The sequence below is a fragment of the Rhinoderma darwinii genome, chromosome 9, assembly GCF_050947455.1.
Source record: "Rhinoderma darwinii isolate aRhiDar2 chromosome 9, aRhiDar2.hap1, whole genome shotgun sequence".
NCBI lineage: Eukaryota > Metazoa > Chordata > Amphibia > Anura > Rhinodermatidae > Rhinoderma > Rhinoderma darwinii.
In genome coordinates this window covers 86378368-86395640 of record NC_134695.1, presented here as the reverse complement: position 1 = coordinate 86395640, position 17273 = coordinate 86378368, and the positions used below count along the sequence as shown (strand labels likewise).

The 17273-nt window shown below is 42.4% G+C and overlaps 1 protein-coding gene and 1 long non-coding RNA gene across 7 annotated transcripts in view; one reads left to right on the top strand and one right to left on the bottom strand.

The window, feature by feature from the left end:
- ZNF536 (zinc finger protein 536) overlaps nt 1–17273 on the top strand; it is a 575107-nt gene that overhangs the window by 221646 nt on the left and 336188 nt on the right. The gene's annotated exons all lie outside the window — the stretch shown is intronic.
- Nucleotides 1–17273, bottom strand: part of LOC142661126 (uncharacterized) — an 81488-nt gene that overhangs the window by 43808 nt on the left and 20407 nt on the right. The gene's annotated exons all lie outside the window — the stretch shown is intronic.

Sequence of the window (17273 nt, the reverse complement as noted above, 5' to 3'; positions counted from 1 at the left end):
AACTTCTGTGATGATCGATGAGCTCCACACAGGACAATCATTGGTGGGGGTGTGCTTCCGCTTCAATAATTGGTCTTTCAGCATAGGTAGGTAGACTCTGACTCAGTAGAGATCCAGGCTTACTTAGCAATGTGTTGTATTATTTTACTTTTTTAATTCAGATAAAATGTACTATTTTGGGTTGTTGGGTCCTGCCTTCCCTATGGAGCTCCAGTTTAGAGCTAACAGACCACAAGTACAGAGAACAGGAGCGTTCATTACCTGCTCCCCGGGGCATGCCCAGAACATCGGGTAGCAAGGTGTCTGCTGAGACATGTAGTATCACACCAACTGCGCTCAACCCCAGTGGAATATGACCCCCTATTGTAGTATATGGAAACCGCTGTAACCGAGCCCTATGAGGCCGCGAGAAATGGCTGCATGGGAACTCTGCCCCTCTGGCTACTGAGCTAGCAGTCTGTATTCAGCCAGTGATAAACTGCAGATTTAGGCCTTATTCAGACGGACGTGTGCGAAATCGTCCGTGAAAAACGGCCATTTTTCACGGCCGATTCGCACCTGTGCCGGACCTGTTTTCGAGGTTCCCTCATAGACTTGTCTATTGAGGGGACCGTGAAAACTGACAAAAATAGGACATGTCCTATTTTTTCACAGGCACTTCACACGGTCCGTTAAAACAACGACCAGGGGAACAGCCCCACAGAAATACATGCAACCGTGTGACGGCCATTGAAAAAACAACCGTCACATGGACTAATTATACGTTCGCCTGAATAAGTCCTAAGGGTGTACATGTCATAGAGGCAGTCCTGCTATGTAGGGTCCAGCTCAGGATGAATATATCCCCCTTTGGTAAGGACTATGCAAACCTGCACAGCCCCCGACTGCCACCGTACTCTACTGAAAGGAATAAGAAAGCTGTGGGGGGGCTCTAGACCCTCCTGTCCCGTTATAGGAGAGACTTCAGTTGGTCTACTTTTTTTTACCAGGAACAGCACCTCTCTTGTCCACTGGCTCTATCTGGCATTACAGCCCAGCCCAGCCTAATTCAAGTGAATCGGGTTCAGCTGCAATACCAGTCACAGCCATTGGAGAAGAGGGGCGCTGTTTCTGGTAGGAAAAAAAGTTTTTGAATGATCAATCACTTTTCATATTTGGTTGGAAATCTCAGTATGCATTGTGTATTCAGACTATGGGATACAATGACTATTCTTTTTTGGTCTTTGAGAATTGACGCCTGTCGGGTGTGGGCAGTAGAGTAATATAATATAATATAGCCTAAATATAATTGTACAGTTGTACCCGCACAGATAGGCTGTGCACAGAACAACCACAAATATGCCACGTTTGTAATTGGCGCAGCCTAAAAGCGATAGCATGGAAGCTGAACACAATGCCGGCGATAAAGTAACTATATTTAATATATATTACAAGAAAAGATTAAAAGAGAAACTTCAAAGGCAAAGACTAAACATCTGGTAAGCGAATATCATATCCTGTTGCATATTTTATTTGCATATTTTGCAGGGAAGCACTTGTGGGGTTTTTTATATTATAAATTATGGAATGGGCCTGACCACACTTTTCCTGTGAAAAACTGATCTGTTCAGACATTGAAGGAGCCACTTGCCAGAATTCCTTCTCTTTGGTAATTCTTTTCCTAGAAATGCCTGTTGTTATTCAGAACCGTTTCACATAAACAAATCAGGGAGGAGATTAAATATAGATTCAGTGAACGACACGAGATGAAACGGAGAATGATGGCGCGGCGTCACTTTTATTATCCAGGTCCCTAAATCTGTGCCGCCGGCAACAATTTCTTGGTTAGGTTGCTTTATAATATTATTATTATTTTTTAAATGTATCATGTGCTGATTTTGATTTCTTCGCCAGTCACGGCTAAAGCTACATTCTGAATTCTATTGGTTTCCTGTTACCAGAGAGCAGTGCATTGTGGGAGCTCAGCTGATTGGTCACCTGTCTGACAGAGGGGTGGAGCTTAACAAGTGTCTGTTTCCTAGGGCAACCAGCAGAATTTTGAAATCTTTGTAAGGGGATAGAATAAGAAACCCACCCAGGCACAGGGAGAACCTATAAACACCATGCAGTTGCTGCTGTTGATGGACTTTTACTCAGGACCCCAGCAATACTACATCCATGGGCCCTAATCACTGGTCCAAACAAAACATGCAAGACTAGGATCAGGGAGAAGGCTGGAGGAGGAAGAACAGACCCCCATAAACTTTGTACCTTTAAAAAGGATGTCTCATAAAGACAACCCCTTTTTGTATGGAAGCTGGCCGGGCGATCAGCTGATCTCCAAGGGTCTGGCTTCTCTAAGGCCTAATGCACACAACCGTTTTATTTGCGTGCTATCTGCAATTTTGCGAATAGCACACGGACCCATTCGGTTATATGTCCTCATTCACACGACCGTCATATTCACAGAACCGTGTGAGGGCCACGAGTCCGGGTCGCAAAGACTCAGGACATGTAATTTTATGGTCCGTATTTGCGGCACGGACTTGCTCATCGTACATGACTGTCCCTGCATTTTTTTCGCGGATCCGTAAAAATACTGATGTCACACAGATGCACTCCGGACGTTTTTTTGCGAACAAATGGACCGCAAATACAGATAACGGATCCGTGGTTTTGCGGACCCCAAACTCATCACTGTCGTATGCATTAGGCCTAAAGGTCCTCTTACGGGGCCCATCCTGGGCAATGTGAACGAGCGCCGATCATCGAGACAGGTCGTTGATCGGCGCTCATTTGCTCCTGTCACATGGAGCTATGGATGGGGACAAGCGCTCGTTACTCCGATCGCTCATCCCCATACATTATTATCATATCGGCAGCGCGTCTCCCTGTTTACACACCAAGATGTGCTGCCGACAACGATAATATTTTACTTTGTTAAGATGATATGACCAGCAGATGATCCAGCGTTTGCTCGTTCATCTGCAGATCGCTGCCCTGTTTACACAGGGCAATCATCGGCAACGAGCGTTATTTGAACGCTCGTTGGCCGTGTAAAAGGGCCTTAACTCTCAGCGATCAGCTGTTATCGCGGGGTGAAGACCCTTGTAATGCATCAATGTGCCGGGTCCCCTGTAGTAGGAGCCACTCTTCCATAAAGGCTTTCCATTCTGGCCCATAGAAGTGGATCCCCAGTTGGCGGGGTTCCTCTATGACGTCCTTATACCCTAATAGAACATATAGACCGGCGTTGTCTTCCCTTTTAATGCAAGAAATTAAAGAGAGAAGGCGGCGGCACCACAAAGAAGATTATGTCCAACAAGGTCTATTCTAATCTGTGAATGTGCAAATGTCTGTCCATAGGGGGGTCGGAGGATGTCCACCATCCAGTGTCTGTCTATTCTGCCATACTGGTCACAAGTGCACAATGTTTTCGCTTATATAACAACTAGACTTGTGTATTGTGTAGCAGAATAAAGTAGACACTGGGTGGGATGCTGACATCCTCTGGTTCTTTTCTTCATGTGAATCAGCAGCTCGGGCCCCCACCCATCTGTAGAGCATAAGTCCCATTCCCCACTCTCAGTATAAGGGAAATCATGTTTTCAGTACGAGACAGTTGTCCTGCAGGGAGGCAGGGACTCCTAGCATGGTACATAAGTATGATGCTAGGAGCCCGGCTCCCTGCAGTGTGTTCGGTCCGGTACTTGCGGCCGAAATACGTCCGTCAATTACGGACGTAATGCCCTCGTGTGAACATACCCTAAATATGGGAGCACCTAGAATTAGAATAGTATTAACGTACCTTTTAAAGAAGAACATGGCTGCTTTATTCCAGAAACAGCGCCACTCTTCTCCATTGGCTGTGTGTGGTATTGCAGCTCAAGACTAATCTCTTAAATGGGGCTGAACAGCAATACCAAACACAGTGACTATGTTTCTGGAGGAAAGCAGCCATGTGTTTTCTAATCTTATGCAAACCCTTTAACTTTTTTAAGAAAAGACAGATGACTACTAATGTATTATACGGTTATATTATATAGTCCTCGTATTTTACATCTTCAATATTTAACATAGCAACTTCTTTCTGGTAAATTCCTCTATTATGGCGCTCCTACAAGTCGCCCGCTCTCACCCTGTTCATAGCATTCCCCAGCACAGGTTCGGTGGTTGTTCGTACTTCCCCCAGTAACGTGGCTGAGTCACCCTAGGTGTGAATTATCACTTATCTTAACAATGTGTTAACTACAGTCATTACTCGCTGCCATTTACAACCTCACACCACAGAAATGATGCCAAACAAACGCCAGTAGCGCTGGAAATTAGAGCGTAGACTCTATGGAGGTAAATGTAAGACGAAAACTGTTACATGTAACGCATCCGTGGTTCATTGCGTCTTGTTAACAACGTACGAGGCATCGGGGCACCAGGGGTTAAAGATTGTTATCCTAAATACAGATATATTTGGAGCGTCATATACATGGATTTCTCCCTTCTACTATCATTCATCATGCATTTTTTTAATGCGCAAAATATGGCACATAAAGGGGTCTGTTGGCTTTGCGTTTATCTGTCATTACTGGGATGGCTGATAACAGAGACAATATCATAATAAGTAACACCTCTGCCCACATTCCTTATTGCTGCGTTTTCAAAATATGGTTATGTAGTATTGTATATGCAATATTCTCTATGAGGAAAGCAGAGTAGAGAGAGATGCTGCCTCTAAAAAGATCAGATTACGCCCCACCTGAAACACTCTGTGCTGCTGGGTACCCTGTATGTAATTCTCAGTCCATGCCTTTGTTCACATTCCCTTCCTCACATCATAACACAGCAGTCCCGTCCTCACTGATAACATCACACGAATAGACCGGTCACTGCCCCCCGACAAGATCAACACACTGCTCTTCTGCTGCTATCATCATTCCCATCATCTGATTGATCACTTGAAAAAATACAGATAATCAGAAAATGAATAATGACAGTAATAGGTGCTCTCACTGCAGTCTAACCTACACATACATCTAAATGATATGTAAGATTATTGAGCAAATCAGCATAATCCTTTAAATGTTGCAACTGGGATTTTATGAGCCAATCAATTCAGTTAAATAAAGTAACTCATTACGACAACTTTCATTCCTCCTGCTCTGCTCAACCTAAAATGTAAGGTTTTTCTCTATTCCGAGACATCTGCAAGATGTGAGGAACGCAAAGCAAAGCACGGCAGCCATATCTTATTGTGCGCTGGAGGATTGCGCCCGAAGGCGACGTTCGCTGAGATCGGGGCTCACCACCTGTTCACTAGTTTTGCCAATAAAAGATTTTGCTTTTGCAAACTCTTAACCTACTTTCCCATTGACCGGTAATTAACACTTGAAACAAGTCTAAAAATAAGGTTAGTTAATAAATAATCAGGATTTTGCAGGGTACGGCACAGTCATCTGTCAATGTGTAATATCTTGATTAAATTATGTTATAATGTTAATTTCTCATGGCTATTTATGATCGAGCTCGCTGGTTCTGCAGCACTGGGAATACAAAGTAAAAGAGAGCGACTTTGTGCCTCTGGTAAAACAATATACTCAGCATTATACTAACAGTCAGGAATTGGCGCGCTCTCATTGAGACGACTTCTCTGTGCAGACTGATTTATGTGCGGAGCAGAGTAAGGCGAATATGTAGCATAGAAACAGACCATGCGGCTGATATTGTGCCCTCGTACCTATTGCACCCTGGTTGGGCCCATCACCTTTGCTATTGGGAGTCGAGAACCCGTACTCTTTTCTCAGGAAGAACTGCATTGTTGGCAAACAAGAGGTGGGGAAGTGGGCCAAGGGTCACGGAAGGGGTGTGGAAACCAGCACCAGGACCTTCTGTATTGGGTGGCAAAAAACGGCACCGAATGGGGGCCTAGTTTGGTCTTCGATATGGGGTAAGCCGCTGTCCGCAGCCCTGTATTAATACAGCATTTGAGGTGATATGAAGTCTAACTAAACCTTATAAAACTTTTGACGTGTCATAGTGACAGGTCAGAGGTTTTGATCAGTGGGGGTTCGAGTACTGAGACCCCTACCGATCGCTAAAAGGAAGTGACAGAAGCGCTCAGGTGAAAGCCAAGTAAGCTGTACGGACTCATAGACTTTCTAGCCCATACACCGCTTGCTCAGCTTTCCGTGGAAATCAGATCAGAAACGAAGCATCACAGCGCTCACCCGAGAGTTTGTGATGCTTCGTTTTAGCGATTGGTGGAGGTCTCAGTGCTCGGACCCCCATCGATCAAAACTTCTGACATGTCACCATGACATGTCAAAAGTTTTTTAAACTGTCCCAACTAAACAGCCCTTGTCTATCTGCCTATTAGGGCATATGCACATCTTCGATGGGGTCTCCAGCTTGGGACCTCCTCTGTTAGCCAGAGAGGAAAGCTTCTGTAAAGAGCAGATTCTTGAGGACCCAGCGCTACTATGTATTACACATTTTCCCATTCATTTGAATTCATAATATTCTATACAACTCCCCTTCAATGTCGAACCACAAAATCTCATCAAACAAAAATAAGAAACGAAGACTAAGGCTTTCAGCCGAAACGCGCGTCGGGGAGTGAAGCCAGGCAGCCATTCATACCTTTATCTTTCTATGGATAAGCTACTACCATATAGCTACACATACATCCTTTGTGTAACGACGGGGGTAGGGAAACGAACAAGTGAGCCCTAATCTACCCGCCACTCTGTCCCTGTCTACTTGCAACGACCCGCCCTAGGCGACGGGGTACAACTGGGCGGCGGTCCCTACGCTCAGTAAGTGCACGAGACAAACATACAAGGGAATACAAAGCAAAGGGAAAGGGGCATTTGCCCACGGCAACACCGTGAGCAACCAGAGTGGTGAACGAGCCGAGTCAAAGCAGGAGAGCACGAGGTACCAAACGCAGAGCAGGAGAGTAGTCAGTAAGCCAGGGTCAGTATGGAGCAGGATCAAATAGTCAGGAGCTGTAGCTGGGCCAGGAAACCACACGGAAAGAATCACAAGCAAAGGAGGAACAGGAAAGGCAGGTATAAATAGACAGAGGGCGGGAGCTAGCTCTGTCTGGCCAGGCTGTGATAGGCTCTCCCACTCCTAAGCCTGCCATCCTGAGTGGTGGAAGATGGAGTCAGTCTCAGAGAGATAGACTCAGGTGAAGACTGATTACCTATGGAAGTTAACCCCGAAGCTGTGCCTGGCAGATCCTTTACACTTTGGACATCTCTGAATTTTAACATATAGATTTTATGTTTTTGTACTTCAATAAAATGTAGATCTTTTGTATTGTACTGATGTCTCATTACTTTTTAGGTTATTATTTCCCTTTAGTAAGTCGATACCTTTGATACCATGTAATAATCAGGCAAATGTATGCCTCCCCCCACCTATGATAGATTTGCAGGAAATTTTTTTGATGAGGTGGTGGGGGATTATGGTCATTCTCCGTATTGGTTTATTTTAATAAAAAATAAGAAACGCTGCTTATTTTGTCATTGGCTAAAAAGAATCACATGACAAAGAGCTGGCGCTTGTTTTATGCTAAAGACCTTTAAAGCATAATTCACACTGGCAGTAAAAAATATTTAAGGGTTCAGATTCCACATATACTGCAACTTAAATACAGATCCAAGGGTGGTCAATCTAAGGAAGTAAGGCAGCACTCCAGAATGATGTACAAAAATTGTGTTTATTCACCCAAGGTATAGGCAACTTTTCACCTTCCCATTGAAGGCATTTTCAAGCCGATTGAGGCTTGAAAATGCCTTCAATGGGAAGGTGAAACGTTGCCTATACCCTGGGTGAATAAACACCATTTTTGTACATCATTCAGGAGTGCTGCCTTTCTTCCTTGGATTGACCACCATTGGATCTGTATTTTGGTTTTATTGATGGGGATTTTGTCAAGATTCCCTGAGTCTTCGCACCCGTTATATCCGCCATTACTGTGCAGCTCCTTTACGTTGTTTGGACTCTGGTTGTACCGTTAAAAAGTAAGAGGTTCATGAGACACCAAGCTCAAAAGCAAAAAGGGAGGATATCCGGATAATGTAAAAATAAAGGTCACAATTATTCTTATATTACCATTTGTTCTACCTTGACATGAAGGAATCTCTTCACCCTCAAGGCCTCCTGAACAATAGGAGATCCATATACTCTCACAACTAGTTTTTGACCATGTATTATGTGCTCTGGGTATAGGCTTGAATGTATATGGCATCAAAGTCTAGGGATCTCCACCGCCACCACACAGCAAAATATGAGACTCTTTACATACAGTTTTGAAATATTTCATGGATCTGTTCCCCAGCAATGTCATTATAAGTATATATACTATATAACTATATCAGTAAATGCCAGACAAATATATATTTTTTTTCAGCTAAATTAACTACTATGCATAAAAAATATGATTTGCCCATGAAATCCTTCAGAGTAAATCAATACAAAGCAAAATAGATTTTCTTCCTTTTCCTTGAAAATATTCATACAAATTGATCATTACTTCTGTGCATATTCCACGATAAGGATTTAATAAATAGAATTAAATAGGCTTTTAAATCCACCAGGAGATGTCTAAAGACTAATGTCAACCAAGAAAAAGGGTGGTAAAGCTAATCATCCACCTTCTTCTGATTAATATCAATGGGTGACCAGATGAGTGAAGGTATTTATTAGACAAATCTCCTTGAGTCTTAAAGAGACTGTTTATAAAATTATAGAAAATCTTTTATTCTTTGGTCTGACATTGACTTGGAATTTGGTAGACCATAAGGTGTATCATGTCCACCACGTATAAATAAAACCATAAGATGTGTTGTGTCCATCAGGTACACAGAGGAACATAGAATGCATCTTGTCCACCTAGCATAGTGGAAGTCATAAGATATATTGTGTCCCTAAGGTATAGTGCAGTGAATAAGATATATATTATGTCAATCAGGTATACAGGAGGCAATAATATGTACTGTATCATGGCCAGCATGTAAATGTGAGACCATAAAATGTATCATGACCATCAGGTGTAGAGGAGACCATAAGATATATCATGACCATCAGATATAGAGGAGACTATAAGATGTATCATGACCATCAGGTATAGAGAAGACCATAAGATGTATCATGACCATCAGGTGTAGAGGAGACTATAAGATGTATCATGACCATCAGGTGTAGAGGAGACTATAAGTTGTATCATGACCATCAGGTGTAGAGGAGACTATAAGATGTATCATGACCATCAGGTGTAGAGGAGACTATAAGATGTATCATGACCATCAGGTGTAGAGGAGACCATAAGATGTATCATGACCATCAGGTATAGAGGAGACTATAAGATGCATCATGACCATCAGGTATAGAGGAGACCATAAGATGTATCATGACCATCAGGTGTAGAGGAGACTATAAGTTGTATCATGACCATCAGGTGTAGAGGAGACTATAAGTTGTATCATGACCATCAGGTGTAGAGGAGACTATAAGATGTATCATGACCATCAGGTGTAGAGGAGACTATAAGATGTATCATGACCATCAGGTGTAGAGGAGACCATAAGATGTATCATGACCATCAGGTGTAGAGGAGACTATAAGATGCATCATGACCATCAGGTATAGAGGAGACCATAAGATGTATCATGACCATCAGATATAGAGGAGACTATAAGATGTATCATGACCATCCGGTATAGAGGAGACTATAAGATGCATCATAACCATCAGGTGTAGAGGAGACTATAAGATGTATCATGACCATCAGGTATAGAGGAGACCATAAGATGTATCATGTCCATCATGTAAATTGTAGACCATATGATGTATCACTGAAAAAGACCATACTTACTCATACAAGGGCAGGTACAAAAACTAGTTCCCAACAGGATGCAGACAAACCACAATGCTACATAGAGGGAGATTGCTCAGGTGAAAAATACTGATGACCAGCCAATCTCACGCCTACTATTCATGAGGGGGGTATCTGTGTAGTATTATCATTGCACACAGATATGGCTTCTATAAGTGTGACAGTCACATGGTTACATGTAGTGCGTCATACTGGCATACAACCTATTAGTTATGCCCATACTATTATATCAGGTGGACTGCCCAATACCCTCTAATTGCACCACACCAGGTACTGAACCACTATTCTCCCTCAACATTACTAGGCCTGGCAGCATCCTGAAAAGATAACCATGATAAACGATAAATATCCATGATAAACCTGAGGTATTAGTTGATATTTAAAATACACAAGCTCGCAAGCCACGTCAAGGTTTCCCATTGTATTGAGAGTCCCTACACTAATATTACAAACAAATCACAGATAAAAAGAACTTTATTTATTTCAAGTCATTGAAAAAGGCCATAGTTACTCATTCAAGGGCAGGTAAAAACACAAGTTCCCAATTATAGTTATTGACCATCAGATATAGAGGAGACCAGAATATTTATCATGTCCATCATGTAAATGAGAGACCATAAGATGTATCATATTCTTCATGTGTGGGGTCGACCATAAGATGTATCATGTCCATCAGGTGTTGAAGAGATCACAAGATGTATCATGTCCATCAGGTGTTGGGGAGACCATAAGATGTATAATGTCCATCAGGTGTTAGGGAGACCATAAGATGTATCATGTTCATCAGGTGTTGGGGAGACCATAAGATGTATCATGTCCATCAGGTGTTGAGGAGACCATAAAATGTATCCTGTCCGTCAGGTGTTGGGGAGACCATAAGATGTATCATGTCCTTCAGGTGTTGGGGAGACCATAAGATGTATCATGTCCATCAGGTGTTGAGGAGACCATAAAATGTATCCTGTCCGTAAGGTGTTGGGGAGACCATAAGATGTATCATGTCCTTCAAGTGTTGGGGAGACCATAAAATGTGTCATGTCCGTCAGGTGTTGGGGAGACCGTAATATGTATCATGTCCATTAGGTGTTGGGGAGACTATAAGATGTATCATGTCCATTAGGTGTTGGGGAGACCATAAGATGTATCATGTCCATTAGGTGTTGCGTAAACCATAAAATCTATTCTATTCATTAGGTGTAGGGAGACCATAAGATGTATCATGTCCATTAGGTGTTGAGGAGACCATAAGATGTATCGTGTCCATTTGGTATTGGGGAGACCATAAGATGTATTATGTCCATTAGGTGTTGGGTAAACCATGAAATGTATTCTGTTCATTAGGTGTAGGGAGACCACAAGAATTATCATGTCCGTCAGGTGTTGGGGAGACCATAAGATGTATCATGTCCGTCAGGTGTTGGGGACACCATAAGATGTATCATGTCCATCAGGTGTTGGGGAGACCATAAGATTTATCATGTCCATCAGGTGTTGGGGAGACCATAAAATGTATCATGTCCATCAGGTGTAGGGAGACCATAAGATTTATCATGTCCATTAGGTGTTGGGGAGACTATAAGATGTATCATGTCCATCAGGTGTTGGGGAGACCATAAGATGTATCATGTCCATCAGGTGTTGGGGAGACCATAAGATGTATCATGTCCATCAGGTGTTGGGGAGACTATAAGATGAATCATGTCCATCAGGTGTTGGGGAGACCATAAGATGTATCATGTCCATCAGGTGTTGGGGCGACCATAAGATGTATCATGTCCATCAGGTGTTGGGGAGACCATAAGATGAATCATGTCCATCAGGTGTTGGGGAGACCATAAGATGTATCATGTCCATCAGGTGTTGGGGAGACCATAAGATGTATCATGTCCATCAGGTGTTGGGGCGACCATAAGATGTATCATGTCCATCAGGTGTTGGGGAGACCATAAGATGAATCATGTCCATCAGGTGTTGGGGAGACCATAAGATGTATCATGTCCATCAGGTGTTGGGGAGACTATAAGATGAATCATGTCCATCAGGTGTTGGGGAGACCATAAGATGTATCATGTCCATCAGGTGTTGGGGCGACCATAAGATGTATCATGTCCATCAGGTGTTGGGGAGACCATAAGATGAATCATGTCCATCAGGTGTTGGGGAGACCATAAGATGTATCATGTCCATCAGGTGTTGGGGCGACCATAAGATGTATCATGTCCATCAGGTGTTGGGGCGACCATAAGATGTATCATGTCCATCAAGCTTTAAAAGGAGCATACTGAGTAATATTGCCTCTCGTGCTATTTTTATGGGATACATTTACATTTTTACTCTTTATTGTCCATGCCTAAGTGAGAAGAACGTGTCTCACTCTACATCCTAACCCTGCTTGTTATCAAAGAAACTTCCAGCTTATTAGCAACAAAGGACTTTTATCCTTTGTGTTGCCCTATTTGCTAGGGCTTCCTGAATTAAACGACCATTTCCTGCTCTTTATATGCATGACCACATCTGGGCAGGCAGCTCACAGCCCTGTTGCCTAATAACAATCACCTTCTCCCTCAGTCTCTCTTGATTGTGTCTAATTCACTCTGACAGATACTGCCTGACAACTCGCCTGCCTTCCCTCCCTCCGTGACCTGAAGTTACTCACAGCACTTATATAGTCTGTCATTTTTAATATTTGATTTCATTTTAAGTTATGTGTTTTACCGAGAAGATGAAACAAAAAATGGGAGCTTGTAATGGAACATAAATTTAACCCTTCTAGCCGGGGAGCGCTCCACCAACTACGTCTCTCTCTCCCTTTTTTTTTTTTCCTTTCTTTCTTGGCATGCTATTATGTTTGGAATAAAATAACATTAATTTATGGAAGAAAGAAGAGGAGAAGGGTTATTGTGTTTGTTTTGTCTTTTAGCTGACAGATATTTTCTGCAGTATTGGTCTGGTGCATAAACAGAATAACGCACTTAATCTACATGGCCACGTTCAGGACTGCAAAGGTCATTTAGAGAAGTGCCTACATGTAGTGCAAATACCGCTGCGGATGTCAGGTGCCTGTTTTTGTATTCTTTACACAGAACTGCAAGAATTTTTATGGGCCAAGGTTGTTTCAGCTGCAGCTTGTACAAAATTTTGCAAATCCGGATGTGCGCAACACTGGACGTCATGTTGACCTTCATGTTGGGTAGGTGGAGGTGTTAGGCTGGGTTCATTCATTGATGTTAGTTTAAGGCACCCCATAAAGATTCATGTTAAACATGATCGTTTTGACGGACAAGCATACTTCATCCTAATCCTGTAAAACCAAGGACAGCCATTGGTCAACAAGGAAACACAACCTGGACTACCTTGTTCCAGGTGGTGGCTTCTCGAAACTGCTGAAATTAGTTTTATATATGTGCGGCCAGTTTTATGCATCCACTGGTCCGGATGTAACGTCTTTATCAGTGGTTCCGAACTTATGGCTCTACAGTTTGCAAAACAACAACCCCTAGCATGCTCTGACAAAGTTGTAGTCTTGCAGCAGCTGGAGGGCCACAAGTTGGGGACCACCGGTCTATATTGTGTAAAATGCACCCAAGATCTTACTGAAATAAGGTGGAAAAAAGTCCATGGTCTATTTCAGATTTTAAAACGTCTCAACATTTTTTCAGATACAACAATTCTCACAATCGGGAGAATACAGTATCGATATGAAATATGTTTTCTGTTACTCTTCTTAAAATAAAAAATTGGACACATACTCATGAGTTGCTGGTTTAGGAATATACCTAAGAAATCTTTAAATTTGAGCCTGAGACTCGTTGGGATTTTAAGGGACATCTCAGGGCTTTAATATTTATGTTCAAAATCTCAGGGTCACTCGGCTCCGGGCCGACCTCTCAGTTTATTTTTTTTCATTAAATTTCATGTTTCTTTATGATTTACAGTGAATTGAGGTAGATGCAGTCTCCACACAGGCGTTTGGTATCGCTGGCTGAGCTATTAGAATATCATAAACAGATATTTCTTAAAGTTTAGGACACGAGTTCCAGAAAATATTGATGTTTTTGATCAGATCAATTATATTTTATCATCTCTGTGTCGTAGTATGACCCCAGCATATCCTATACTTTAATTAGAAAAAAGCACCAGGTAAGTGGCAGGATGGGGGGTCTTTTAATCAAAAATGTAAATGTGAGCTCCACCTAAAATTCTCATTTCCCCATTGCTGTCTTAGTTTGCTTGCGGTTTCATTATGCAACCAATTTACATATAGATCAGGCATTCATGAGATCCACCCACCTAATACTATAGTAACGGCTATTGTATTTATTAATGGTGACAGTTACCCATTGTTTATGAACATAAATAAGATTGTCACAACTCCGCCCTCACAACTAGCTTCACTGTAATCAAATATCATCTGGGTTAGTGATGTGACCAGTATATGTATTCCACCCGGTGGTACGTAGCTGAATTATAGGATGCATGTGCCCCGGGACTTCCACCACTTTGGTACCAAGAGGGCCTCCACCACCCACCATCCATGATGGCCATTTAGTGATCCTATCCATCCAAGAACAGGTGGGCAGGTATGTGTGTGACTCTCTCTTTTGAAGTAACTGGCTTGGCTTGTCTCCTTTATTCCCATCCACTTTCCTTTAAGTGGGGATAGGGGTCAGGTTGGTTTCAGATCCCCGAAGGTGGAATGAGTCCCCCACCAAATTGTTTACCCAGGGGCCTTAAGTAGAATTCCTCTGGCCCTGATGAAGAGGTCACAACAACTTCTAAATGCGTTGTATGTAAAATAAGTTATTTATGATCCCTCCGCTCTTTCTTACCTACTGGTGGTGCCGGTTTGATCCTCTTCCCCTCCACCTATTTTTCTTGTTGGATTATAAAGAAGAGAGGGACTCCCACTCACCATTACACCCGCCCTCTATTTTAGGACAGGGGTATTTGTTATTTGTTTGCCCAAATTCGTTGCCATCCCAGAAGTGAAGCATATCCGTTGGGTTGGTACCATGCAGTTCCTTTGGACAGGTTTACATTGCCATTGGGACCAATCTGATTTGGACCCCCTCATCTTTCTTCACTAGGACTAGTCATAGCTAGGCTTCCCTTCACTTATGGCAAGGATTCAAGGCAAAGTGGCTTTTTGACACCAGGGTTGGACTGGCCCACCGGAGAACTAGAGGATCCTATGGTGGGCCCAGGCTCTAATACAATAATGGGCCCTAAATGCCCAGCAGAAGACAACCCCATTTGGAGCTCCTTGGAGCCAATCACTTGCCACTAGGGTCTTTTTTTTTTTTTTATATGGGATGATTCACAAATTACCTATTAGACCTTATTGATTATATATTCTACATGTACAATGATACCAACAAGGATCATGATGAAATTAAAAGAGGACATGAACATGTTCTATATATAGATGGAGGATGGGCCCTCAGAATAATCTCCTCTGGTTTGTCCCAAAGAGCTCCAGTGCGACGCTGCCTGGCACCTAGGGTACATGCCCCACCAGCTCCCCTGTGCCCCCTAGCTATGCTACTGACTAGGACCCATAGCAGCGGCAGAGCCTACTTCTATAGTACATATATATCCTTGATTCCACCCAAAACAATGTATTGATGATTTTTCAAAATCATTTGGCAGGGAATAGAACAGATGATTAATTTTTGACAAGGATAAAATAAAATAAAAATGAATCTATATTACGCAACAATAAATATAGTTTATAAAATGAAGTGACCTGGAATACAGCTGCCCTCACTCTTCATCTGCAATGTCTACACACGACTGTGTCACACTTTATCACTTTAAAGTATAGTTCTCCTTTAAGGATTTAGACTCTTAAATTTGTCCGCAAATAATGAAATTAATGAAGATTAGCGGGTTTCAGCATTGTACACAACCTCAGCCGAGTAATAATCACAGGGCAGATTGGATCTGCAATGACCGGTCTTGGCCCATCTGGTGACTATACAACAGATTATAACACTACAAACTGCTGTCATTGCTTAGGATACTATTCTTAGGAAGCATAAATGCAGGCTGCACATAGTGACATCAAGAGATAAATCAGTAATCAGAATCACATCATCATCCTTCTTTCATTTTGCAAATAAGCAAATCAGAGACGTTTACCCCTCTAGAGCGGAGTATGTAAATGTGTGTGTATATATATATATATATATATATATATGTACTGTACACATAGGGAGTCGAAAGTCAGGAACAAAAAAATAGGTCATGGGTAAACCATTGGTCTAATACACGGTACTAACGTGATCAATCAAACATTGGGTCTTAAAGGGGTTCTCTGGCCTATCCTTATGGACCTTGACTGATGAGGACAATGAAGGCGTCATTGCGCACAGTGGTTTGTCAGTACTGCAGTTTGTCCCATTCCCTTCATTGTGGTGAACGGCAAATTCCCATCAATCAAACATTGATCCTAAGTATACGCCATCAATGTTTGACTCCAGAGAACCCTTTGAAGAAGAATTCCAAAAACAGACCCAGGCTATGCCATCAATATCTGATCGTGGGGATCTGACTGCTTTGACCGCCACTGATGCCAAGAATGAAGGGGCCACAGCCTTGGGTTGAGAGAGGCGTTTTACCTACCTTGTGGCCTATTCATTCTAGGAATTGTAGGGGTACCAGAGATCAGACCCCAACCTTTTAGACATTGATGACATAATCAAGGTCTATCAACTTAAAAGTTAGTAAATACTCCAATGGTTCTGCTAATCTGACTTATCATCCAAGAATGGGGCAATGCAAGGAAGCGATATTTGCCATAAAGTTTACCCCCATTGTATCTGTTCATGTATACCCCTTTCCCAATTAGGGTTCCATTGGGAGAATTGATCAGAACCATCGTCCCATACTGGTGGGATCTTTACGTTGGTGACCAGTTTAGCAGACAGCTGGGTGGTTCCTTACCTTTCAATCACCCTGTATTATATACACATGTATAGTGTTAAGCTAATGAGCAGAAATTGGCTATTTTTAAGTGCAGAGACAGAACTGTCACAGAGTGATGAGCAGTAATAGAAAGTGTATTATTACTCTATAAACTGCGCTGGATTCTTTAACATGCAGTGACTGAGTAATTTAGCTAGCTCCTGGATCCAATTAAAAAAAAAAATCTATGTTGCAACCACAGTGGGAGGACGGTCAGAGGCAGTAAATGCGGTATATAAGATTGCTTGGTACCTGTGGCATGCTCCTTGTTCCCAACGTTATTGGATGGAGAATACATTAGACGGTCTCATTACAGGCCTGCATTAGAGATACTTCAAGCCGTTACCCTCTCACAAAGGTTCGCTGGGTCCTTTATTTCTGCGTTTTATTCATTTCCCAGTTTTTATCATATAACAGGTTAAGCAATGTT